The sequence below is a fragment of the Anser anser genome, assembly GCF_964211835.1.
Source record: "Anser anser genome assembly, chromosome: 4".
NCBI lineage: Eukaryota > Metazoa > Chordata > Aves > Anseriformes > Anatidae > Anser > Anser anser.
Genome location: NC_139724.1, coordinates 19,431,844 through 19,458,634, shown reverse-complemented (window position 1 = coordinate 19,458,634; position 26,791 = coordinate 19,431,844). Strand labels below are relative to the sequence as shown.

At 34.7% G+C, this 26,791-nt stretch overlaps 1 long non-coding RNA gene across 4 annotated transcripts; it reads right to left on the bottom strand.

Moving 5' to 3' along the window:
• Nucleotides 1–1,347: 1,347 nt before the first annotated feature.
• On the bottom strand, nt 1,348–26,791 carry LOC310899356. Of its 4 annotated transcripts, XR_014584232.1 has the most exons (7): nt 26,340–26,791; nt 26,121–26,174; nt 25,351–25,394; nt 24,565–24,635; nt 24,248–24,344; nt 14,048–14,106; nt 10,201–11,814 (listed from the first exon to the last, which is right to left on the bottom strand). It is a non-coding gene; the product is annotated as an uncharacterized lncRNA (long non-coding RNA). The 4 variants fall into 4 exon arrangements; XR_014584233.1 differs by lacking the exon at nt 24,565–24,635; XR_014584231.1 differs by lacking the exons at nt 10,201–11,814; nt 14,048–14,106; nt 24,565–24,635 and adding an exon at nt 1,348–4,615.

The window sequence follows — 26,791 nt, the reverse complement described above, 5'->3', positions numbered from 1 at the left end:
TTCTGTGAGAGCATATTTAAGAAAGGGAAAAAAAAAAAAAAAAAAAAAAAAAAAAAAAAAAAAAAAAAAAAAAAACCTGCTGCAGAACAGCAGCTGGGAGAGAGAGGGGAGTGAGAAACAGCCTTGCAGACACCAAAGTTTGTGAAGAAAGAGAGGGCAAGTTTCTTCAGGCACCAGAGCAGAAGTCCCCCTGTGGCTTGTGGTGAGGACCATGGTGAAGCAGGTTGTCCACCCTGCAGCCCATGGTGTACTACAGTGGAGCAGGGTTCCATGCTGCAACCTGTGGAGGAGACCACGGTGGAGCAGATGGACCAGCACTGATGGAGGCTGCGGCCTATGGAGGACCCCTGCCAGAACAGATTCCAGGCCGGAGCTACAGGCTGTGGAGAGGAGCCCATGCAGGAGCAGGGGGTCTGTGGGGAGCTGCTGCCCGTGGGGGACCCAGGTTGGAGCAGTTTGCTCCTGATGGATGGACTCCATGGTACAGACCCCTATCTGGAGCAGTGCTTGAAGAGCTGCTGCCTGTGGGAAGCCCACACAGGATCAGTTTGGGAAGGACAACATCCTGTGGGAGGGACCCCACAGAGAAGGGCTGTGACTGAGAAGGAGCGGTGGAGACAAAGTGCTATTGACTGACCGCAACCCCCAGACCCCCGTTCCCCTGTGCCACTTGGGGGGAGGAGGTGGAAGAGGCTGGATGGGGGCAAGTTGTTTTTGGTTTCTTTCCTCTGTTTCTCTCTTCTCTAGCTTATTAGTAATAGGCAATAAATCTCACTGTCTCCCTACTGTAAGTTTGCAGTAAGTTTGCATACGACACCAAGTTAGGAGGTAGTGTTGATTTGCCGGAGGGCAGGAAGGCCCTGCAGAGGGACCTGGTCAGGTCGGATCAATGGGCAGAGGCCAATGGGATGAATTTCAGCGTGGCAGAGTGGCTATGAAGCTGTGCAGAGGAAAAGGATCTGGGGGTGTTGTTCAATGCTCGCCTGAACATGAGCCAGCAGTGTGCCCAGGTGGCCAAGAAGCCAATGGTATCCTGGCTTGTATCAGGAATAATGTAGCCAACAGGACCGGGGAGGTGATTGCTCCATTGTATTCTAGTCTGGTGAGGCCGCAGCTCTAGTACTGTGTTCAGTTTTGGGTCACTCACTACAAGAAAGACATTGAGGCCCTGGAGCATGTCCAGAGAAGGGTTACAAAGCTGGTGAAGGGTCTGGAACACAAGTCCTCTGAGGAGTGGCTGAAGGAACTGGGGTTGTTTAGTTTGGAGAAGAGGAAGCTCAGGGGAGACAAGAGGGAATGGCCTCTAGTTGTGCCGGGGGGGGGGGGGGGGGGGGGGGTTGAGGGGTGTTAGGTTGGAAATTAGGAGAAATTTCTTCATGGAAAGAATAGTTAGGCATTGGAATGGTTTGCCCAGGGAGGTGGTGGAGTCACCGTCCCTGGGGGTGTTTAAGGAAAGATTGGACATAGTACTTAGGGACATGGTGCTGTGGGTGATATTGGTGGTAGGGGGATGGTTGGATCAGATGATCTTGGAAGTCTTTTCCAACCATAATGATTCTATGATTCTATGATTATTCCATTTTCAGCTCTAATTTCAGTGAATGTGTTGCTGCACTGAATAGTTTTTCTGTCTTTCAGATCCATCTGGACTCTTTCCACACCATTTTTACTCATTGTACTCTACCAGACTGTTCTTGATCAAGTGCACAATAACCTCTGGTAACCCATAACTCAGAACTATTTTTCTCACTAGGTCATCTGCCTTTGGCAAAGTTCACCTTCATGAAATCTTATTCTCTGCTTACTGATGCTGTCTTAATTCCTTTTGAAAACTCCTGCTCATTCTTTTGGGATGTCTTCTGAATTACATTTTTATTCATCATTCAAAAATTTGCAGCAGTTACATTGGTCTCTCACTGATTTTCTTCTAACATAAATATAAAGTCTCAAGCCACTTCTGCAGATGGTAAAACAGATGTATTCCCAATTGACACATATTTAGTCAGTTTTTACAGGTAACATTTTCCATCAAGACCCATGACTTGAATGATATCCTATAATCTGAAAATACAGTTTCTATCAGTCAGTACATCCAAGTATTTTGCATATCTATATTTGTCTTCCGGGGAATAAAAACTTTCATCTAGGCACTTATTGGCTTACATCTCAATTTGTGACATGTTTCCTATGGCCTTGAAAAACACAACTGTCTTTCACTCATGAATATCAAAAGGACTCAGAGGACTTGTTTGTGTGGTCTTTTGCAGATTGACATGACTGAGCTTTGTCCAATACAAGCTGATCAAAAAATGTATGTGTAACAGTAGCCCAGCAAGATTCTTCAGCTTGAGCCTAATTGCTTGTGTCTGATTCATGGAGTTTCCTACCTCTATCTAGCAAATAACTCATCAATACAACCAGAGTGGCATCGAAATGGTACACTGGACACAACACTCCAAAGAGAAAAGATTTGGGAAGACTTTCAACATCAACAGTACAAGAAAGAAAGCAGTCTACTCTGTTAAGTATTAATATACTTACCTCAGCATGAAAATTCAGTCTAGTTAAAGTATGGTATCAAAGTTATGAATCATTGCAATAGTTGCAGGATGTGACCTCAACTTTGACCCATAGAGAAGCACTTTTGATAAATGTTTTTAGTAGAGGATAGTCAGATTATCAAGAATCAGAGTATTTAAAAACTTCTTTATGAGAACATATGTATATCATGTTAAGAAAAAAAAAAAAAGAAAAAAAAAGCCCTCAAAAAGTACTAATACTTTTGAATAAGATCTATACTAGTGTGATTATAGAAATAATCTGATATGTTGCTTCTGGAAATACCTTTAAGACAGGAAAAGATTACATTAACTTTAAAAAATTGCATTTCAGCATAGTAGTATTCATAAACTGTAGGCATGTCCTTATGTGCACTTAGATATAATACTCTCTGCAGTGCCAAAAAATAAAAATTGCTCTATTGTACTGAGTTCAACTCTAATTAGTATTAATTAGAAACATGAATCACATGTATAAGAAAGGAAGATATTGTTAGAGTTCTGTCTTAATCCTTTCTTGTTTAAGCTCTCTTTCAACTTTCAAAGTTACTACTCTGTCACAGTGCCAGTGCGCAAATGACAACCAGTCTAGCTCTGCATCTTTGGAGAAAGCTATGAAGACATCAGTGCTTTTGAATCTGTCATCCTTTGTGATTCCTCCTCCTGTCTAACGTTGCTCACTTTCAAAATTATCTTTCATTCTCTTAAATTAGACTTTTCCATGTGATGTTATCTTTAAATATGAACTATAATCATTGTCTGGAAATTATGCCTTTGGGAGATTTATTCTTCTTCAACTTGTTCCTTTTTATATTTTGTACCATATTGAAAATGCGCTCTTGCTTCTCTCCAAATCGAATATGACCTTAGGAAAGATTAAAGCCAAAACAGAGTACTAATTGCCAAAGATGAACAGCTATAAAATAGCATATTTTTAAAAATAGCCTATAAAATTGTCATATTTTAGGTAAAGGATATGTATTGGTAAAAAAAAAAAAAAATTACTGTACTGCAGGCAGCCAAAAATCTGAGACAATTTATCTAAGTCTATTTCATTATTTTATATTTTAAGTTCATGTCTATATGTAACCCTGGCTTCAGTTCTGGAAAACAAACAAACAAATGAAACAAACAAAGCATTACTGAAGCTTAATATAGAAGGTTAACTCATAGCAAGTGTATGATATTAATGCAATAAATACATCTCTATTTTCAACAGTTGTATGAGTATATGTATTATGTAACTGATAATTTTTGGTGACATTTATTCTTTTAGTTTTATGACATTACAGAACAGTGATAAATTTATTTCTAATATCCTGAATTTAATATCGTATAGTCAATGAGTGCTATTATTTACCTTTTAAGATCCATTGCATTGCTTTGGTTTTCTTTCCACTTTATCATACTGATATAGTTAAGCATAATCTTACTTATCTATTGAAAATTGATATGCCTCTGTCAAAAATGGTGAAGCATGTGTATCACAGATTTAAAAACAGTGAGAAATTTTATATATACATTCATTATCAAGTTCATGTGTATAAGAGAGCAACAGATTTTTAGTTTCCACCTGTAGCCTAAGGGCTACATCTCCACCACATAAAGAAGGTGCGTGAGTTGGCAGAGTGATGTTGTGCCAGATCTTGTATCAACATGTACCAGCACATCAGGGCATTATTACACCATCTCCATTGCCTTGGTTAGAATGCTTTTCAGTGTAGTTCACAACAAAACCAGCTGATTTGTCTGTCCAATTCCACACTCATTCTCCCACTTAGGACAGCACCAAACTGTATATACATACTTACTTAAGGGTTCAGGATGGGTGGACAGGTAAATTTCAACAAATCTGTACCCACAGAGAGGCTTCCTTTGTCCTGGATTACAACAGTCCCACAAATACCAATATGTTTTAAAGGTTCAAAGCCATTACTGTGTTCAGCAAAGGAAAAGCAGAGTCAAAGTATGTCTTCAAGTGTGTTGAGCTAGTTCTGTAAAACTTCATTCCCGTGGGCTAGGTTAGGGCCCAGTTTGGACAGTACTCTTGTGAAGAGCTGGAAAGAAGGGAAAAATACTGCTTTCGTTGCTGTTATTTCAGGAAGTCACACAGATAGTAGGTCAGTTTCATTCCTCTGTAATTCCCTAGGCATTAGGGTAGACTAGCTGTGTGAGGCAAATTAATGGTGTTTCAGAAATATATGATGGTGTACATTACTGCTGCTTTCCCAAAATCTCTGGAAGATGCCTCGACCTTTCAAGCAGAGTACCTCCTAGTCCACCAAAATTAGCTCTTTATTACTCACAAAGAATCACAGCCTACCTTACTAAGCTACCTTTATTTACATCGTTGTTGTGGTGCTCAATTTTATATTCACCTACTGCCAATTTCCAACTGAATAACATATTTTTGGTGTAAAAAAAAAATAATAATAATAATCCTGGGCTGCTCTTCCTTCTCTCATTTGTGAAAATAAACAAACAAAATGAGGTTTTAGAGTTTATGGCTTTAAAAAATGTTATAAATTTTGAAGTGTAGTTTATTTTTGCCATTTTTTTTTCTTTAGGAACATGAAAATTGAGGAATTGGAAAACTCCTAGAAATTGTGTCTTCAGCAGAAATCCTGAATACATGCTTGTAAAATAGGTTTTAAAAATATCCAAAGGTTATTTAAAAAGATTGTTTAAATACAAATACAAAATACTATTTAAAATCTATTCTGACACTTCAGAGATAACATAAGCACTTTGTTCAACTCCTGATGTTCAAACCAGCCACATATCTGCCAACATTATAAATCAGTCCTCTGACCTTTCAAGTTGAATGCATCAGCTTTTCTGAGACTTTAATCTCACTGCTTTATACCTGAGAAAAACTTAGGTGAGATGGACATGTTATAGAGTGGTTTATAGTATATACATATAAAATAGCTATGTATTTTTCTTATGTGTATATTTTTTCTTTCACTACTCAGTGGTAGCTGACTATTGGAGAATTGGGACCGGCGTTTTAGGCTGGATTGTTTCAAATAGTTTTCCCGTTGTTCTCTTTGTCGTTTTTTACCATTTAAATTGATGTACCCTTTTCAAGCATGAACTTTCTCTCCTCCCTTACATTCTAGTCATTCCTTTCTCACCACAGTCAGCTTCTTTTAGAGCTGGCTTGAGTTTTTTAATTCTGCTTTGACTGGGCACCAAACACAAGTCACCACATGGATTATGGAGTGAGGGTGACATAAATTGTTGAACCACATCTATATGGCTGGCAGTTGAAATCATTCACCCTAAATTCATGACATTCTCTGAGAGTGGGTCAAAGTCTTTCATTAGAATATATTGGCCTTTTATTCATTTGTTTAAATAATCTTCTCCCTTTCCACACATACTCAGAGAGAATTTCCAGAGGCCTAGTTATTTAAAATCGTTTTAGAAGCACAAGGGAAAACAACCTTTGTCGTATTTAAAGTAATTACACAACCTGAAAAGCTACTGCAACTAGTCCAGATTTCGCATAATTTCATTTTCAGAAATGTGTTGATATATAGGTACATGTGCAAGAACTCATATTAATCCATACATTTTTATTGGTTGTTTTATTTCATAAGATGAAAAAACTCACAAGTGCAGGCAACTGTCTTCACCACACATGGTACAAGTGTTAGTCTCACTTCCCAGAAAACAAAAAAGAACAAACTTGCCAAAACTAGGAAAAAGTTTGTAGATGGGCTTAGAATCAAGCTAAGCATTTTTTCTTCTCACAGCTGAACTGCGTCACAGTGTTTCCACCAAAACCAATCAGCAGAGCTACATTAGAGGCCAGGCATGAGATAAGCTGAAATTCAATCTGACCCTCATAACTGAAAGCAGTTCCAGAGGGATGTCAACCACCTCCCTTCCCCCATCCTGTTAGTAGATACCTGTAGCTAATGAAAGACTACCAAGGGCTAAGAACAGCCCTGTTTCCTTTTTAGCCATTGTAATTCCCTTTCTTCTTAGAAAGAGAATATTGACATAGGGATCTGTGACTACACAGCTCCCACAAGCATCCCTGCTCTGCAACATTTCTCCTGTGGTTGGTCCGGAAAGTACAATGCAGCTATTACCCCATTCTGGATGACCAGTGGTCTGACTACAACCTCACAGTTAAAATACAGGAACGAGGGTTTCAACAGGGTGCTCAGATTTATTGAGAAGAATTTAAAACATGGGGAAAAAACAAAGGTCCTTTGTGGTACAAAACTGTTACTACTATTGTTTCCCCAAATTGTTTAAATATTATCTTTTTTTTTCCTATTATTAAATAAAAGTATTAAAAGCTTGTTAAAAAAAAAAGAAAAAAAAATGAAAAAAGAAAAAAGAAAGAAAAGAAAGAAAAAGAAAAAACATATCATTTGTACTACCCTCTTCAGATTACCAAAACCAGTCAGATAAGCATGTTTCTGCCTCTTTAGGTGACAAATTATGTTGAAAAGATGAACTAAAATGTTAATTTCTCTCATCTCATAGGCTTGGGTTTCTATATGGGATGCAACAGCAACAAAAAGAAATGAGAATATTTCTCTTTTTTTAACCTTCTTTGTAAGCAGGCTCTGCAAGCCATTTAGAGAAATGTTATTAGCAAAAGAACAGTGGATGCCTGGGAGAGTACTTTTTAGTAAATTGCAGTCCACATGGAAAAACAAATCATTGAGAACCAATCTGCTAAGTTCTTCTATTAGTTAAGGGCTAGTAGTTCTGATAGCAACATACTGAAAAATTCTGGCAACTCAGTGCTGCAAATTCCTGCAAAGTAGTTAATTAACAATAAGGGTACATCTGTCATCAAATAACTTTATTTATTTAACCATTTTTCATTAGGGCTTTCCGACACTACATACATACCATAAATGTTGTATTTTACCTCAGACCAAGAGAGCTAGCCATTCCAGAAATTATACATATGTTTCATAAGACAGTAGGGCCAACATAGGAATGACCTTTCTTTTTGTTACATTTGCAGATCATTTCCACTTTGGCTGTTTGATTTCTGGTGTTCCACAAATAGAAATACAGTTTTCTGCCATGTCTGGAAGTATAAACCCAACTCTCACCAAGAAGGGATACCCAGAAGATTGTGCAAGCACTGAAGAGCAGATATCCATACTAACAAGGGGTTAACCTATAGCCAGGAAACAACAATCTAGCTAGCAACAAGCCAAAGCTGTCATCAGCTTTGTTTTTTATTTCTTCAGCAAGGCAATTTCAAAATCATGCAACATCTAAATATTTAGTAACAAACAGCCTTGAAAAATATTAGCTATGTTGTATAAAAATGCATGGGAGAACATGTCCTGATTAGCCAAGGTTTCTATATAAAAATCAGTGTTTAAGCAATTATGACAATAGCTGTAAAGCAACCAGTGTAATCCCAAAGGCTAGATGAAGACTTGAGCTATTTCCATATTTAAGATGCTTCAGATCCATGTTTATGCTTGGGGCTCATTAATAAACAAGGTTAGTTTCACTCAAATATATGCACCTCTGATCCCTCAAATCAGTCAAAATCAAAGTTTCATTGAGAACTGAGACAAGGTACAGTTAAAGGGAAAACCATGGAGAAGGATCTCCTGGTTACTTGTCAGATATCTTTATTTTTTTCCTTTAATTTCAAAACTATTTTTGTGCAGAACTTAAAACAACTAATCAATATTCACATTTTTTGAAATAGCTTACTAATATGTATTGTTTGTATACTTCTTGTGTGTGAGGTCAATAGGTTAATTACACAAGTAAAAACTATAAATTGTCTAGAGACTACTGAACTATATAAATAAACAAAATATTTTGTAAAGTGTATTTAACATCCATGCAATTTATGCTTTTTTATTCAGTGGTATTGCTGAAAGAGCGGTGGGGATTTTTGAAGCAATTTTCTGTGCTTTCTGCTTGAGAAAGTCTGCAACCTCAGTCATTTGTATTTGAAGTTGATTAGGGTGAAGTCAGAGAGCTCACATTTTTTTAATAGCTTCTGAGAGTGTTTAGCTCAGGGGCAGGAAGAAGAAAAACAAATATCCCTTACAAATATTTTGTCTTGAAAGAATTTCCCTAAAAGTACAGCAGCGTGTGTGGTCAGATGGAAAATACCTACTGCTCTACTGACAGCCACATCTTCAGACAGATGGTAGTTAATGAATGCAGTCCTTGATAGATGTTTTTCTGATCAAAGTGTCACTTAAAAAGTCTACCTTAGAATTTAGATTAAACTTCTGTAGAAGTTTATCATTTGTGCTCAAAAGGTTAGTAACTCACTAAGTAATACTGTATTACCTGTATGATGAGAAATTAAGTTTAAAAAAAAATTAAAACATAGGTAATTTCCACATTTTTTGTCCATTTAAATAATATGTGTTCTGAAATTACAGTCTAACATAGACTGTATTTCTTTATTGGTAGCAGCAGTGGTGCTTAAAATAAACTAGAATACACATCAATTGTTGCTTCAGTTTGCCTTAGAAATTACTTTAATTAAACTCAGATCATCTGTGTCCAGGCGTACGATACTAAAGCAAAACTGGAAACTAAATTAATTTGCTTTACATGAAGCCTGCAGCTAAGTGAGTGCATATTCCTTCAATAAATGTCATGTGCTTTTTTTTTTTTTTTCCTTCAAAAAGATCATGCATAGAAACACAAAAATTATCAGGCAGGAGAACAGAAATCTTGGGCCAATTCATGCAAGGAACATATGAACCTCCGCATTAACTGTATATAAATTGAAAAAAAATATATACACATACCAATCTTGCAAGGATTCTCTGTGTAGAGAACCTCAAGGAAACATTTAAATGAAGCTTCTCACCAGTTACTTTTGTTAGCATTATGCAAATTCAAAATACCTCAGAGGAAGAAGACATTTTCCATACTAAAAATAATACCTAGGAAAATAAATGTGTCATTGTGTTTTAATTCTGAAAATTCCTCCCTCCTCATTTTTTATCTTGTTGGATAATATTGAAAATTTCAGCCTTATATTCTATCTGAGGCTTGTTATGATTCCTCTGTTACAAGAGTAAATAGTAATAATCATTTATATTACAATTTTGCAATTTGCAAATTACAATTTGCTTGCAATTTTTACTCTAATATACATTATAGTTGTTAATTTAGATGCTGTTTAGGTAAGACTGATCCCTGATTTGAATTGTTCTTTTACCTATCTTAACAGTTGTTAACTAATCAGAAAAAGTGAAGTTTCATCTCAAAAAAAAAAAAAAGTAATCTGAGCAGTGGCAATGTGGTGCTCCACATGGATGGTTTCTTATTTGTTTTATGTATCAAAACGTGTATACGGAACAACAAAATTTCACAAAAATTATCTCTTAGCTATATGAATTTAGCACAGGAATTTTCATTTTCTCTGTTTGATGTGTTTTCAGGAATCTGATATCTGTCAGACTCTTGCCTATGCAACGTTGAAGATGTAGTGTTTATGAAGGTAAAAAACAAGAATTCCATTGGACTGTTCTGTGGCAATATAGAACAGGAGAGAAAGCAAACTCAGGTTCTTCTGATTGCATGAGTACAATAAGATTAAATACCATAATTTTTATATATGCTCTATAAATCTGAACAAGCCCAAGTGACAGGTTGAAAGTGGTTGCTTTTCAAAACAAATGGTACTTAAGAATTTGTAAGTTTTCGTTTTCCTAGTTTAAACTTGTGTTTCATTTATTACTCAAAGAAGAGATTCTTGTTAATTACTTTGATACGTGAAGATTGGCATCAGCCACATATGCATATTCCCCAGCTACTCATAGCCATTTATTTTTATATGGCTACTAATTGCACAGCTGCTAATCTCTTTTATGGACTAAGCCATATTTTTTGTGTTATTTATATCAAGTAAGCATCTTGTTCTTATTTAGAGGGAAACAATGAAATCTTTTGTGTAAAGATACAACATCTTCAAAGCACTGTGTTTGCATATGGAAATTATCTGATTTGTTCCTGTTCATATTCTTCCTCTAGCATGAATATTTCTCCTGCTCTGTACAACAGCAATATGCCTATTATATCTTTCCCTATATACCCATTTGCTCACCTCTAAAGAAAAAAACTCTTATTCTGAAACACTCATCAAGTCTTTTCTATGTATTACACCAGTAATGTTTTTGCCATCATGCTTTTAAGATGTTCCACATAGAGTTAGAGAATACACTGGACCCTTCAGACTTTTTAATGTAAATTTTTATTTAACAACAGTACACTTCATTTTTTTTTTCACTAAAATTCCCTATCAAATGCTTCCAAATCTTGTGTATACTCATTGTATTTTTTTTATTTTCATAGAAAATTTCTTTGAAATTAATAAAATTAATATACATATATCTATTTATGTTATTTATATAAATTGCTGACCTCTGTGTAAGTCTACTCTTTCAGATAATGACCATCACATGATAATGACCAATAACAAAATGTTTGTCACAATATATCATAAAAAGTTTCTTCCCTTCCCAAAGGTCTACTTTCATTAGAATATTGATAGTATATAACTTGTACATTCACAATCTCTGAGACAGACAGATAATACAGGTGAATAAAGGAAAAGAAAGATTTTTTTTTTTTAATATCCCTTAGAGAGGGTGAAGCAATCACATGAGAAAAGGCTGAAGATGGGATGTTGGTAAACAATTGATTTTGGAGACAAGTTGTAGAATGGGAGAAAGAATAGAGTGCAGAAATGCAAGAAAAGAGAAAATCATGCTGTAGACACAGCTGTGTTTAAATATCAGGACAGAGAACCTGGACCTTTTGCATACCACCTTCATTGATGCCACTAGGGTGAAACTTTTGCAATATCTGTTTCATTCCTATTTGTTAAAATAGAAAAATTGTGAATGTTGACATCTCAATGAAAATGATAGTTCTATTTTAAACAACTGTAACTGAAAGAGCTATTGCTGTATTTAAATGACACTTTTTTCTACTGACAACTTTACCATACTATAAGAATTATATAGTTCATCAGTAACTACAACTCTGATGTTTAATTTCACCTGGTGTTTAATAAGAATTACATCAAATTAAAAATGAAAGGAAAAATAGAGAATTTCAAGAATGTTGTGATTGATTTCTGATACTCTTTTGGCTTTCTCTTGAAATCAACATCTGTATTTGGAAACTTATTTTAATTCAGGCAAACTTCATCACAAGACATATGAGTGTTTCCTTCTTTCAGAATCTTCATGTAAGGAAGATAACTCAGAACCTGCCACTGAAAAGAAATATCTTTAAGTTGCACAGACATTTAAGAAAGAAAGTGAAACAACGAGAAAGAGAAATAATGCAGTGGCTCTTGAAAAGCAAAGAAACTGAAGAGTCATATGAAGAGGGAGAATATTTTGTTCAGTATTGTGAAGAACACTAAACTGTCTAGCAAGAAGCTATTTTGGCATATATAATCATTCAAGAAATACTTGGTCCAAGAAAATGCAGTTAGTGAATTGAGTTAAAGTTGCCTGCTTACTGTTCCTATAAGTAGCTAGCATCCGTGTTGTGACTCTGGCTATCTAAAACACTTGACATAACTTATATGTATAAATAACTCTTACATATGACATAATTCAATTTAGAAACAAATTGAATTTCATTTCATGGCAGAATTTTCCAAGCATTTAATTAGGCTTAATATTCTTCAAATCCTATTTGTGGGTAGTGCAACTGAAAGAGAGGGCTCACACCAAGTATGTCCTGTGATATTATGCATCGTACTGGAATAACTGGGCAATGATCATGATTTTTTTATACTTTCATAATTTTTCACTCTCAAACAATGCTGAATGCAGGTAAACTAGCACAGTGAACCATTTTTGACTTGCATTTCTTCACTTAGACTTGAATTCATAAAACCCCTGATATATTGAATTAAATATTCCTATTACAAAAGAATTCTAATTAAGTTATAGATATAGGCCTACAGACAGTTGTGACTGTTCCATGTTTTAAGATTGGACTAAGGGTGTTTCTGAAAGTACAGAAACTAAAACCAGTATTGGATTCTAACAGATCACTCACAATAGGCGCTTTCCTAAGTCAGAAAAAAAAAAAAAAAAAAAAAAGCACATGAAACTATAGGATCATATCTAATTCCGCTAATACTCAGATTAAGTACTGTGCTGCTGCTTTATTTGCATGTGAGGATTAGAAGATAATTGTCTCTGATTGTATCAACTAAAGCTATAAACTTAAGGTCATTTAGGTAATGAACAATTTAAAAGACCATTTTAAAGAGTACCTGAACAAGTGAACAAACACTATCACCTCTGCATATGTATTTTGCTGCACCAATACAATTAATTGCTGTGTTCATTCATTCCCATTAATCTCTAGATACCATTCAAATACAGTAATGATGAGACTGTGTAAACAAGCTGGAGTCATAAATCATCTTAAAATTACTGGATCAGTTGAATTATATGATCAGCTGTTAAATCTCTCTCTCTTTTTTTTTTTTTTTTCAGTTCCTAGCTACTTTTCATGAAAATTTCTTTAAATGTTTTCAGTAGCAATCAATTAAAGGGCACATTTATCTTAGTAACTGTTCAGGACTAGCATCAATTAGGTATATCTCAAAAATCAGATAAAAAAATAAGTATTATTAAGCTTAGTATTATTAATCTGCAGGAGTTAGAGCTATTCTAAAGATCCTGACAAATAACAGATATAACAGGATACAGAGCACATAAGCCAATGGATCATCATGTTTACTGTGCAAATTGACATCAGAACTGAAATTGTAAATATTTTCAGTATATATTTTCTCTACTATTTTCATGACTTTTTCAACACTGTATGACAAAGATAATATGTCATAGTTGATTCTTATATAATTTATAACACAGTTATCAGGAGAATTGCTTCATACTATCTCAGCAACCCAAATCCCTAATTTGAAAATGCTTGAAACAAGCTTCCTCGCAACAACCACACAAAAATGCTTAAGAGAACTCAACTGCTGAAAAACTTTTAAACAGGTTAAGTAACTGTGTCCATGACTGACCTGGAAAAAAAAACCACACTTCTCACTTCTCAGGAAAAATCCTAGCAAGACATCCACTAATTTTAAAGTTTGAAACATGTCTAAAGTGTTTTCTTAGATTCCACAGCTATTTCTTTGGCTTTTGTCGTTGTTGTTGTTGCTGTTGTTGTTGGTTGGTTGGTTGGTTGATTTGTTTTTTTTTTTTTGTCATTTGATCATGAATTCTTATATTTTCACACCCTCAAATAATACCACCCTGACTGAAGGTAAAATAGGTTAGACCAGTGAAATATTTTTGATGTACACATTCCATTCTGTAGTACATATATTGATTTTCTGTACCACACTTCCAAACACAGCATTCAGTCCTTTTTCCTGTGCATTGTTTCTCATGTACTGACTCAAGCCAAAATGCAATAAAAGAAACCAAATGCAGGTAAAAGAATGTCATTTAGGGTATTAAAATCACCTTATTTAAGGCCAATTTCTCATCTGCATCAACTTCCCAAGGTATTGTGACTCTTATGTCTGTGGAGACAGGAGCAAGAAGTATGTTTTTACATTGCAAAAAATACCAGCCAGTTCATATTTTCAACAATGTCTCTTGGTGAGGGGAAAGGATTTGCTAAGTGTAAGAGAAATTGATTATTTCTGCTGTCTTGGTGTTTTTCTTTTGTTTTAAATGGGTGGAAATGTTGCTTTCTGCTTCTAACTACCTAGCGTAAAACAGGATACTAAGCTGATAGCACTTGCCTTTTTAGTACACAAGTCCATGCTACCCAGTGTCAGTACTCATCATAAAGGTAAAAATAAAGCAGCACCATATATTTCAAGCTCTCTAATACTTCTAGAACTGGGAAGAAGAAACTCATGAGGAATATATCTCAATAGCTATATTATATAGTGGTCCAACACTAAACGAGGTTGTTGTTTATAGTTTCAGGCAAAGTGCTCAATATTTCTAACTTGCATTCTTCCTCTTCCGTTTCTGTAACCTCATCCCATTCTTACAAGATTTAGCCTTTAAAAGCACTCATAAGTCACCAAGAAGTAACTGTCAAAAAATACCTACTCTCTCCCAGCTACATGCACACAAAATAATGAAGAAAGGTTCTCTCTGTGCCAGGCTGACAATTTATTAAAATGTGAATGCTCAATTTTTAACCTCAGGGTGTGAAGAAGAAAATATCTGCTAATATGTTGGTGAATAGAGAGTGGCAGATTTCCCAAGATATTTAATAATACCCCCATGAAATCTAGGGGAAAAATGCAGACACAGATCTTTGACTAAAATATTTATTACCCTTCAAGAACATTAAACATAATACACCTCCTCTTCTTTTTTTTTTTAATGATTAAAATATTTTTTTTTCTCAATTTAAAGTTATAAGAAAACAAAACCTTTGAAAATATGATAATTCATAGTTAAAGTATCCAAATTAGCTTAGCTTTACGCTACAGGGAAGTACTTTCTTTCCTGAAAAGATGGAAATGTCCCCTGCAGGACGTTAATTGTACGTTTTCTTTCACACAAACATTGTTCTCAAATAGCTGATTAAGAACTTAGCAGTGCATGTGAATACTTGAATTGATTCTTTTCTGCAGTCCTCTGACAAGTATACAGTAAGTCATCTCCATCTAGGTCATCCTTCTTCGCTGAGACCAACTTGAAAAGACAGAAATGGAATTCTGGAGAAAATGGAAACAATTCAGCTCTAGTACCCATTGTGCTGGAAACCTGCCATTGTTACTTTTGGAAATGATTGTAGGTGTGCTTTATTTTTTTTCTCACTGTTGTCAGATCTGATCTCAAAGATGCTTCTTGAAAAAAGCTTTTCTAAAACCCAACCTTAATATATGATAAATAAATTAATTTTTTAAATAAAACCTTGGAAAAAGATACCCCAAACAAGAGCTAAGAAGTATTTTTCTTGCAAGAATTTGAAAATTACTCAGGTAACATCATGTCCTGAAATATAAATCAGTTGGATCTCTCCTGATCCAAAAACAGGCAAAAGGCTCAAAATTGTGTTTTTGGATTAGAACTCCATCATGTATGAAATTACTTTTTCAGAAAACACATACCTTGGGATAGTTGCATATCAACATATCAAATTTCTTTCCTCAGTGGCAAGTCACTGAATTGTTAATTTTGCAGTGTCTACACTAGGAGCAGAATGTTTGCACACATCCTTTCTTTTCATACCCACATCTGCAAACCAACACTGATACCGTGAGAGGAACATTTCAACTCAACAACAGAAATATTAGTATAGCTTTAGTCCTCTAAAACATCTTCATAACAATATACGTTAAGTATCCATTCTGTCTTCAAGTTCAGTGTAGCAGACCAATAAATTTTGATGTAAGACAGTTGTTTATTTTCAGTTGTTTATTTATATTCACTCACTCTCCTCAAAAGAAAAGGGGGAAAGATATAATGGAAAGGGCTCAAAGGCTGAGGGAAGTACAGCGAGATCACTCAGCAATTATCACAAGCAAAACAGACTCAACATAGGGGTATTAGTATTATTTATTGCCTATTATCAGCAGTATAGAACAGCGAGAAACTAAAAACACCTCCACCCCACCCCCCCACCCCCACCATCTTCTACATCTTCCCTCCAAATGGTGCAACATAGTATTACTCTTCCATTTCCATAGTCTAATTTCCTCTTTCTTTAACCTGATAAAGCCTTCATCGTAATTTTTGCTCTTTTAAGGTCAAGGGAATACACACAATTTTGATTCTGAGGTGAAAAAAATAACTTTATAAAGTTACAACTTTATGATCATAAATAGTCCTTTTCATTGTATTGTTGAAAATGGCAACTTTGAAAAAAAGGTCATTAAAAGGCTGCAGTTAGTTGGATAAATAAATGCCAATATAAGCCATTCGAATTACCCATTTTTCACCTTATCTTACATCCATCAGCATTGTCAAAGTTACTCATAAATAGCAATAGCTAAACTGCGTGTATCGTTGCATACTTTTGTTAGGGTTCTTCAGCCAAAATTGACTGCTTTAATTGTTCACCACACTAGAAATTCTGTTCATGTTGTTTTAAATAACAGCTTATCCTATGTTTTTTGAACTAGTTGCCTTAGTTCCAGGTTGTATCAGTATGCATTTTTTTTTAAGATTCCTACATTAATGTATGTAAAGTCATCTAAGTATGTTATTTGGATAGAGGCACATGATTTAGAACAAGCAACAGCAAGGAAATAGAGTTCACTGCCAGCTAAAAGCAGCAAGACTTAGATTACAAGCAAGGGAAAGGGGTAAAAAAGATTTTGATATTAACATAAATATTCCCTTTATTTTGCTTTCCTCTTCCTTTAGTGCTTGACGGAGAATTTTATGAGATAATGGGTAACATCAGTAATGTATGTTGGTCCTTGAAATCTCATATACTTTAAAACAACAACAACAACAACAAAAATATATTTTTTAGTATAGACAATATTTAGGATAAGTATAACTACTTGTTAAGTGCTCATAGAAGAGCACTTAACAAGTACTTATACATCCTAACAAGTAGTTATACATCCTGCAGTCCTTGTGCTCACGGACCCACGATTGAGACCTGCGACATGATTCCCCTCTGTTTTACAGCTTCCTAAATGGAAAACAAGGTAAGTGAATACAGAATAACATCTGCTAAACCCTTATTTGAGGAGGTGAGAGGATGCAGCTTGTCAATAAACTATCAATCAAAACTATCAATAGCTATTATAATCTTAATACATCTATGGTTCATATTTTGCTATTAATTATGAATAAAAAAATCCATGCCATTGAACAGCATCTGCTACAGCGTAACTTAATTTTTGTAAGAGTATTCCAAAAAATCTATTATTAGAGGCAATATCCGTTTTACAGGTGCCATTCATATAAGAATTTGTTTTTCTACAATGGTTACACTCTTGCATTGTTTATTGTTTGTATTAATATAGCACACTTTTTTGACCAGACTCTCCAAAGGTATTCCATGCCATACAGCATCATTATCAGCAATAAAAGCTGGAGTAAAGAAGAAGGAAGGCGGGGCATGAGGAGTGACAGCATTTGTCTTCCCAAGAAACCATTATGTGTGATGAGCCCTGATATCTTGGAAGGGGCTGAACATCTGCCTGCCAAGGGGAAGTAGCAAATAGACTCTTTGTTTTGCTTTGCTTGTGCATGCAGCTTTTGCTTTTCCTAGTGAGCTGTCCTCATCTCAACCTAAGAATTCTTGCACTTTTACCTTTCTGATTCTTTCCCCCATCCCACCTGGGTAGAGTGAGTAAGTGAGCCACTGTGTGGCACTTAGCTGAGTGCCGGGGCTAAACCAAAACATCTTGAAGCCCTAAAGTTTATTTTTTCAGCTCAAGGTATTAGAAAAATATTAGAAAAAGGAAAAGGAAATTTAAATGAAAAGAAGAATTATATAAAAGAAAAGACAAATCTGCCTTTGATATTGGTGGCCTGTCTACAGTTAAAAATTCTTTTATGATTAATTACTAGATATGTAAAAGACTTTCATCTACATCCTAGGGAGCTCATTGCTTTAAACAGTACCATAAGCACAGTTCTGAATAGTTTTCTATGTCTACTATACTACTTTGTATATCTAGATTCACTGAGAACTTGTGTGTTGAACTTCTGCTGATTGGCAGGAAATTTATTTCAAAGTTGTGTATCTGGGTATGTCCTCAGGTAGTTGATTAAAAAATACTGTTCAATGAAACTAAGAGATTTCAAAATCAACAAAGTGAATTGGGAGCTTGCTTTCAAAGTGCTGATAGGATTGTTATCTCCCTTTGATTCCTTTAAAATACTAGTCTAGAATCTTTCTTGTCTCTGGGGCTGAGTTGGTAAATGCAGAGCATCTGAGCCTTTTTTGTATTCTGATGATAGAGATAACAAAAGTTCATGTTACAACAAGTTTAGTATTTTAGCAGCTGTGGTTAGCTGCAGGGCATTATAACAGTAGCACTGATTAGATTTTAAGAAACAAAGAGAGAAAGAGAGAAAGAGAGAAAAAAAGAAAGGAAGAAAGGAAGAAAGGAAGAAAGAAAGAAAGAAAGAAAGAATTACTCCATCTCTGTTATGATGAATGAGCTTTAGAGTGCAGACTGAGAAAAGGTGAGTATCTCCAACAAAAAGGTTTTAAAGAGTTCCATAAATTATAAAATACTCAAAAGTGCGGCTCCATTAGCCAGGATGTTCACCTAATATGGAAAAAGTGCTCCTTCATCATACCCTTTTCTGCAGCAGAGAAAGATTAGCATTTAGCAGTAAGAAGTAAGCTGAAGACAGAAGGGTACTCATACTCTAAAACTTTCTCTCCTAGGAGCAGAAAAGTTCTTGTGCCCTGCTCTGAGATGTAAGAAGGTTTCCAACAGGTTCAGAGACCCAAACAAATACAATGCAGCAGTTTGTTGAATTGAATGATCTGTGCTGCAGTACAAATGGGTCTGTAGGTGCTTTCAGTTTTAGTCCTGACATCATTCTATTCCACTCCAGGGCACTGCGGAAGGCTCTTACTCTGAAATCTGCACTAACTTCAAATCTACCTTGCAAGACCCTGTATAGGCTGAATCAATAAGAAAATGTGTATATCTGAGATTACCAGTAGATATATTAATAGAGCTAACTTGGAACAAGACAGAAGCCTTGTCTATATGAAAACACATGAAAGGGCAAGAAGCAAAGGGAAAGGCCTTGAGGTGGAAGAAAACAACATCAAGACTGACACTGAGAACATTTTTGTGGGTGATCAGTAGTCCTGAATATTTCCTGGTATGTTCAGGAAAAATTTATAGCTAACAACGTTTAATAAAATAATTAAATTAGGCAGATTTTTCTTAAAACAAAAACAAACAAACAAACAAAAAATGTTAACATTAATTTCTTAATGTCTTACGGGCAAGAAGGTAAAATAGATTCTTCTTCATTTACTCAACTCTAACTTATACTTCTTTATTTACAGGAAGGTGGCTTTATATAATTTAGATGACATCAGCTGATTGGTCATTTGTCGATCATTTTTCAGTTGCATTCTTTCACTTGACATCCAGAATCGTTAGAACATTTTGATCTATTAGAGATTATTGGATAACAACTAATCTATTATTGTACCATTTGTGTGTAATGTGCTTATTGTATTGCATGCAGCACTCTAATTTGACTAACATACCGTACCCAATGTGAAGTATAACAAAGTGCTTGTTAAAATTCAGTGAAGCTCAGTATCTACTTTAGCCAACTAGGTGTTGTTGGCTTAGAGAGTATTTTCAAGCTGAAGTACAGATGGCATAAGTGGAAGATGCTGTTTTATCTGCACAATATGCTGAAACTTGATGAATTCCCTCATTATATAGATAAATAAATGGATTGAAAAAAAAAATTTCACTATGTAGCAAAATGAAATGGCCAACCAATTTTCCTGTCCTGATGTCCCTGATATTAAGATTTATGTATTTATTTTTCTTTTAATGAACCTGGCTCTTAATTACCCAAGATCATTAATCACTAATTTCCTGATGTGATCCTATCTGGGACCTGTCTGGTATGTGGTCAGAGTCCATCCATTGCATGTACCAATATTCTAAATACCTATATTCAATACAGATCTGTTTCTATTCAATGATATGAAGCTTTCTGTTGTTCTGTTGTTGAGATGTAGTTGAAGGCTTAATGTTCTATCATGAATATCCCACAATTAAATCAGGTCACAGAGACAGTAAGTATCCAAGAAGTTGATTATGAATGTTAGATGTATAGATTTTAAGCAGTAGAGGTCACACCCTTTAGTAAGAGTGTTAAAATTAAATGGATCAGTTAATCTCTGGAATTCACTGAAATTTTGCAGACAGTTAGAAACGCATATTTCAGTTTTCACTTGCCCCAACATCCTTCTCTTCTCATGCTATGACATCTGAATAAGTCAGCTCAACAGGATGATTCCAACTTCAGCAGTTTGCCAGTCAGTACAGACATCTTACATTTTACTATTCTTGTTTGCTGAGGTAAACTTATCTCTTGCTAAGATGATTTCAAAATCATTTTGTTATAAATGTATCAACACCTTACTGTTATTCCATTCAGAGTTTGCATTTCAGAAAAATTAACATTTCTTCTCAGCTGTATATATTAATATAGGGTCTTTTCTCAAGTGTTTTTTTTTTTTTTCCTATTTTATTTTTTTCACTTTAGTGGATGTTTGAACTAAATAAGCAATTTGCTGTTTCATATAGACATTATGGCTACTAAAAAGGCCACATCTAATTTACAGTACCAATGCCCATATCACATTTAAATACCAGTCACCTAACATGTCATCTCTTACCTCAAAAAACAGTCAATATCATGCCTAGGTGATTATGCAGGCTGTATTTGGGTCATCAGTCAAGTATATATAAACTCAAAAAATACCTGAAATCATCAATGAATAAAAGAGAATGCTGAATTACTGTTGCCTATCTAGGGCAGCTTCAGTTCTTTCTTATGTATAAGATATACATAAGAAATCCCTAGGATGATAAGACCATTATGATTCTGTGATGTCTTTTCTAGAAAAAGGATATAACGAACTATACACTCTCATATGCACACAAAAGGCAGAGGAGATTGTCTACCTGGCTTGGCAGTCCCAAATCAAAGAGAACAAAGGCAATGCTGCATTTTCCTCACTTCTGCCCCCACCCCCCCCTCCCCTGCCCCGCCCCAGGAATAAACTAAACCATTTTAAAACAGCAATACACATTCAGGAAAACTTAAGGTGTTCATTACTGCAAAGCCCTAAACCAGACAAAGTGATCTAACATTTAGTAGAACTACAAGCCAGGTATTATTGTCTTTAATAAGAAAGATATCTGCATGAATACACCTCAAGTTCTTCCTGACACCAGAGGAGCAAGCCCAGTACACTGCAGAGGAGCTGTGGCTGTGGTTTAGAAAGTGCAAGAAGATTGCCATGGGGGACACAGTTTGGTGGGAATCCAGTAAATGGTATTTAGTAAGACAAATAACTAAGTAAAGGAGTCTGTGGAAAAATTCACCCTCAGATATAAATAAATGAATGAGTATTTATAAAACTCTAAACTCATTGATAGTTGCCAAACAGAAAGGGATATGTTTGTTTAACTAAATTTTTATCATACTTTGCCTGTCACAGAAACAAACCTCTTCTACTCTCAGAATAGTTTTTCTCCAAATTTTCTTTATATTGTACAGATACCATCAAATTCACATTGTAATATTAATATAAATGGACAATCTTCAACCAAGATATTCCTGTGAATTCATTCCTGGGTCTTCTTTGCAGTACCATTTAAGACTCTCACAAATCTCTGCTATCACAGTTAAATAATGGGTTGCCATTACAGACCTTGCCTGTTCTACCTTATTGCCTCAATCAGCCCATGTGGTATCTTCCAGAATGATTTTTGTCCTAAGTACTAATAAAACAAATTAGATAAAGGGCTTTTAAACTAGCTAGATAAAGTAACATGCCTGCTTACAGAGAGGACGATCATTTAATGTTTACTCCAATGATTTACATAAGTAATTGGCAGCTTAATAGTAGCTCACACTGCTTCCTAAAAACAGCTGTTGTGAAATATTGCTATATCTGTGTGAGAGAAGGCACTGATGAACACAAATACCCCAGCAAGGTACTTCAGCATTTGGCTGTTTAGACCTTGTTTTATAACATGACTGTTAATATAGTACAGTTATGTAGTATATAAACAGTGTCAAAGAGAAAAGATTCATGTTTCTCTTGGATAGAAGCAGAATTTTCACATACAGTGTTGTATTTCATATTGTCCATAGGAAAAAAAAAAAAAAAAAAGGTACAACACAGAATGTTAACGTTCTATAACTGTTACATACTTACTGTGTACTGGTGCTAATAAAAGGTATCTGAAAGATCCATGTGAAGACTACCACAGACTTGTATGAAATAGCTGGATCGTGAAGCATTACAGTACCTGAAACTGTATTCAGCAGTTCAAAACTTGCTGAGGATTTCTTGGTATGAATACCTCCAGCTCAGTCCATATACAGGCTGGGTATTCCCAGCAGAATACAGTCATGTTACCCCTCAGATTCATTCTCCCACACTATATTCCTGCCATTGTAGGAAACTAATCACAGACAACCCCCGTATCTTAGCAAAGACCAGGCTATTTATAGTATAAAAGTCACTCTGTAATATTCCTGTATTGAAATATTGAAAGAAAGTAGAACTGGTCACACTATCTTCTGCAGCTTGTATTCTTTAAGATATCCAACAGAATTTTTGTGGCAGGATTTTTGGAACTATTTATTGGAAACAACCGTTATGAAGACTCTAGATTTTTGTCCAAAGCAAAATACTAAGTTATTGTAATGATTTAATATATTATTATATTTTCTCATTGAAAGAAAGAATACCATCAACTTTCTTAATTGAAAACCACATAGAAAATATATTAGAACTGCATTTTTAGAAAAGAAAAGAAAAGAAAAGAAAAGAAAAGAAAAGAAAAGAAAAGAAAAGAAAAGAAAAGAAAAGAAAAGAAAAGAAAAGAAAAGAAAAGAAAAGAAAAGAAAAGAAAAGAAAAGAAAAGAAAAGAAAAGAAAAGAAAAGAAAAGAAAAGAAAAGAAAAGAAAAGAGAAAAAAAGAAAAGAAAAAAAAGAAAAGAAAAAAGAAAAGAGGAAGAAGAAGAAGAAGAAGAAGTGAAGACGTCTAATTGCTAATTAGCAACATGATTACCATATGAATTTCTAACTGGAAATTTGTAAAATATTTTTCTCTAGAAAATGTCTGTTCTTGCAAAACAATGTGTGACCTTCCGAGCTAATCTAAAAAATGTTAACATCAATGAAAACAGGTTTTATTTTGTTTTGTTTTTTAGAGTTTGTTTCTAGTTGTTTCTCTTGTTTTGTTTCTTTTTTTTTTTTTTGACATACAGATTCTAAAGGTGTCAACAGATAGTTCTTTAGCAAATAACTATGTCCACTGAATTTGTTACAACTTTAAAATAAAATAAAATAAAATAAAATAAAATAAAATAAAATAAAATAAAATAAATAAAAATAAAATGTTTTTTGCAAATTACTGCCTGGGCAGGTTCTGTGAGGATGGAAACTGCCTCTGAACTTAATGTCTTATTTATAATTAGACTGGAAGTAGAACTTGGCACTGAGGTTAAAATGGTGGAAAATAATTTGTCAGAGCATTCCAATCACTTTGCGAGCTCCCTTCTGCTGCTTGATATTTGTTATTTCTTTTGCTGTCATTGTTTGTAAATGCTAAAGACATGTACACATTGTAATTACAAATTTATCGTATTTCAACAATTATGGTTCTGCACATTTCTCAAACAAATAGTTAAATATTGGCTTCAATGCCAGAATATTCATTCAATAGCTCAGCAAACCACCAGTTAGGTTTGATTATACAGAATAATTACATGGCATAAGCACTGAAATTGGAAATTCATAATGTAAATTGTGATGATTATTTCTAACATGGAACTAAACTGAATAAAAAAGGCTTTACTGATCTGGAACAGATCTTAGAGTTGTATGATCTGAGTTGGCCTAATCTTTTTTTCCATCTAGCAAAGCTTGAAAAAGCTAACAGTCTGCTCACCTCTTTGTTAAAAATCAGCCAACAAGTTACTTTTTACATACCAGATGTTTCTTCCTTTCATGTCAATATGTAGCTACGTGAAGCAGAAGCAGATGCCAGCACAGATGAGGGCTGAATTATCTAGCACATGTTTTAGCTCTACAAAATAGTAATATTGGTATTTGATGACAATATAGAATCCAATGTAAAATTTGTTAATGTAAATTCTGTGCCTTATTGCATTAGATTAGAGATAGTTTAGATGAAAATGATAATAATAATATTAAAATAGCAAACAAACCAAACAAAATAATAATAATAATAATAATAATAATAATTAATAATAATAATAATAAAATAAATGATAATAAATACACACACAGAATTAATGTTCCGAAGCAACCTGAGGGAAACTAGTGGAATCCACTTTACATTTGTCACCGTCTGGAGCTGTATAAATAAATATATAAAAGGAAGAAAACTTATAAGAGTATAAGACCATAAATTTTGAACATTTTAGGTTTGTTTGGTCTGAAACTGACTATTTAAATTGAGGGGAAAGGATCAAAAATTTTTAGAAAAAAAAATATAAAAGAGTTCATCTAATTTTGATCAGCTGTTGCTTTCTAACTCAATTCATATATGTTATGATGTATTATAATTTTATATATCTTTCATCATTTCTTTTTAAATAAAACAGTAGTATCCAACATGATACTACAGTTCCTTTTGCTAAGTATTGAACATAGATTTAAGGTGAAAATCTCCAAATATATATAGCTGTGTATCCTTATTCTTGATAACTCTCTATAGAAGTAAAACTCTATATAAATATGTTTGTAGGGTGAGGCCCTTTGGGATCTTTCTGGCACTTTTTTTTTTTTTCATAGACCCTGTCAGTAGTGCCACCTACAGTTACAGTTGCTTGAAATTTTCAATTACAAAACTTTCTTTTGTTTAATTATAAATTTACAAATCTAATATTTTGTATAGAAGTTGTCTTAGATTGGTTGCCACTATTACTGATTTCAGCACAAAGAGATCTACTGTTTCTGATGGTATAATGTGATGTATTTTCTTTCCATTAGAAAGAGGAAAAAAAGGAAAAGACCACAAATCCATAAAACTGTTTATAATAATCTCATTGAAAAACTCAATTACTCACTTGCTTCAGGTCAAATTTGACAAGTCCATCTATGGTGAAGAATCCTTTGAAGGGAAAAAAAAAACAATGCACAGCGAGAATTTTGAAGTGGCAAGAGGAAAAAATTGAATGGAAAATCAGAGGGAAACTGTCTGAAAAGGAGATTAGGCTGAGGGCTGAAACAGAGATGGAAGAGTGGAAAACAACTGAGACAAAAGAGCAAGCCTTGGAGAAAAACTGTTAGATGCCCTTCTCCTTGAAACCTGAAATGCAGCATAAACTTTCCACATTTTGTTACTAAGACTATCATTATTTTATTTTGGGAAATATATCTAAAACCAAATATGCCTGGTCCATCCCCTTCTGGTTTTGGCCCACAGAAATATAATTACTTACGGTGGCAGAAATTCTTACTATGTGTAAACTGATAAACCACTGATCAGTTATGCTGCTTGGATTTAAAATAAATAAATAAATAAATAAACAAGTATCTAAATGGTGATACAGACTTTACCACATCTGAGAGTGCTGTGAAAACATTATTTCTGTTCCTGAAGCCTCTGTGTACTATGGTAATTAGTGACAAAGGAAACAAATTTTTCTGCTTTCAAAGATGGTTGGGAATTTCAGTTTTAAGTCACATTATAAAGAGTCTTATGACCATATTCTACTCTCTATATTGACAGGGACAAAGATTTTGGGGGAAAAAATAATTTACAAATAGAGATTATGTAATAATTCATGCAACAGAATATTATTTCTTATTTTTTCGTATTTGTCTGTATACATACCTGTTGTGTTTAGCCCTGGCAGACAGTTCAGCACCACACAGTGGCTTGCTCACTCTCCGCAGGTGACGTGTGATGGGGGAGAGAATCAGAAAGTACAAGAATTCATTGTTTGAGGTAAGGACAGATTTCTAAGTAAAGCAAAAGCAGTGCACACAAGCAAAACAAAGCAAAGAATTCATTCACATCTTCCCATTGGCCAGCAGGTGTTCAGCCACTTACGAATGGCAGGGTTCATCACATGTAACAGCTTGTTGGGAAGACAAATGCCATCACTCCAGATGTCCTCCTCTTCCTCCTTCTTTCCCCCTGCTTTTACTGTTGAGCATGACACCACATGGTATGGAACATCCCTTTGGCCAGTTTGGGTCAGCTGTCCTGGCTGCGTCGCCTCCCAGCTCCTTTTGCAGCCCCAGCTTCCTTGCTGGCAGGGTGGCACGAGAATGTAAACAGTCCTTGGCTCTGCATAGCAATGCTATGCAACAACCAAAAACAACGGTATGTTATCACTATTATTTTCATCAAATATCCAAAACACAGCATCATACAAGCCTCTGTGAAGAAAAGTAACTATATCTCAGAGAAAGACATGACAATATTTAACAACCTTACAAAAATAATTGAAGGACTTGATAAAATCTTAATTTCTCTGTAGGAATTTCATAATTTCAGAA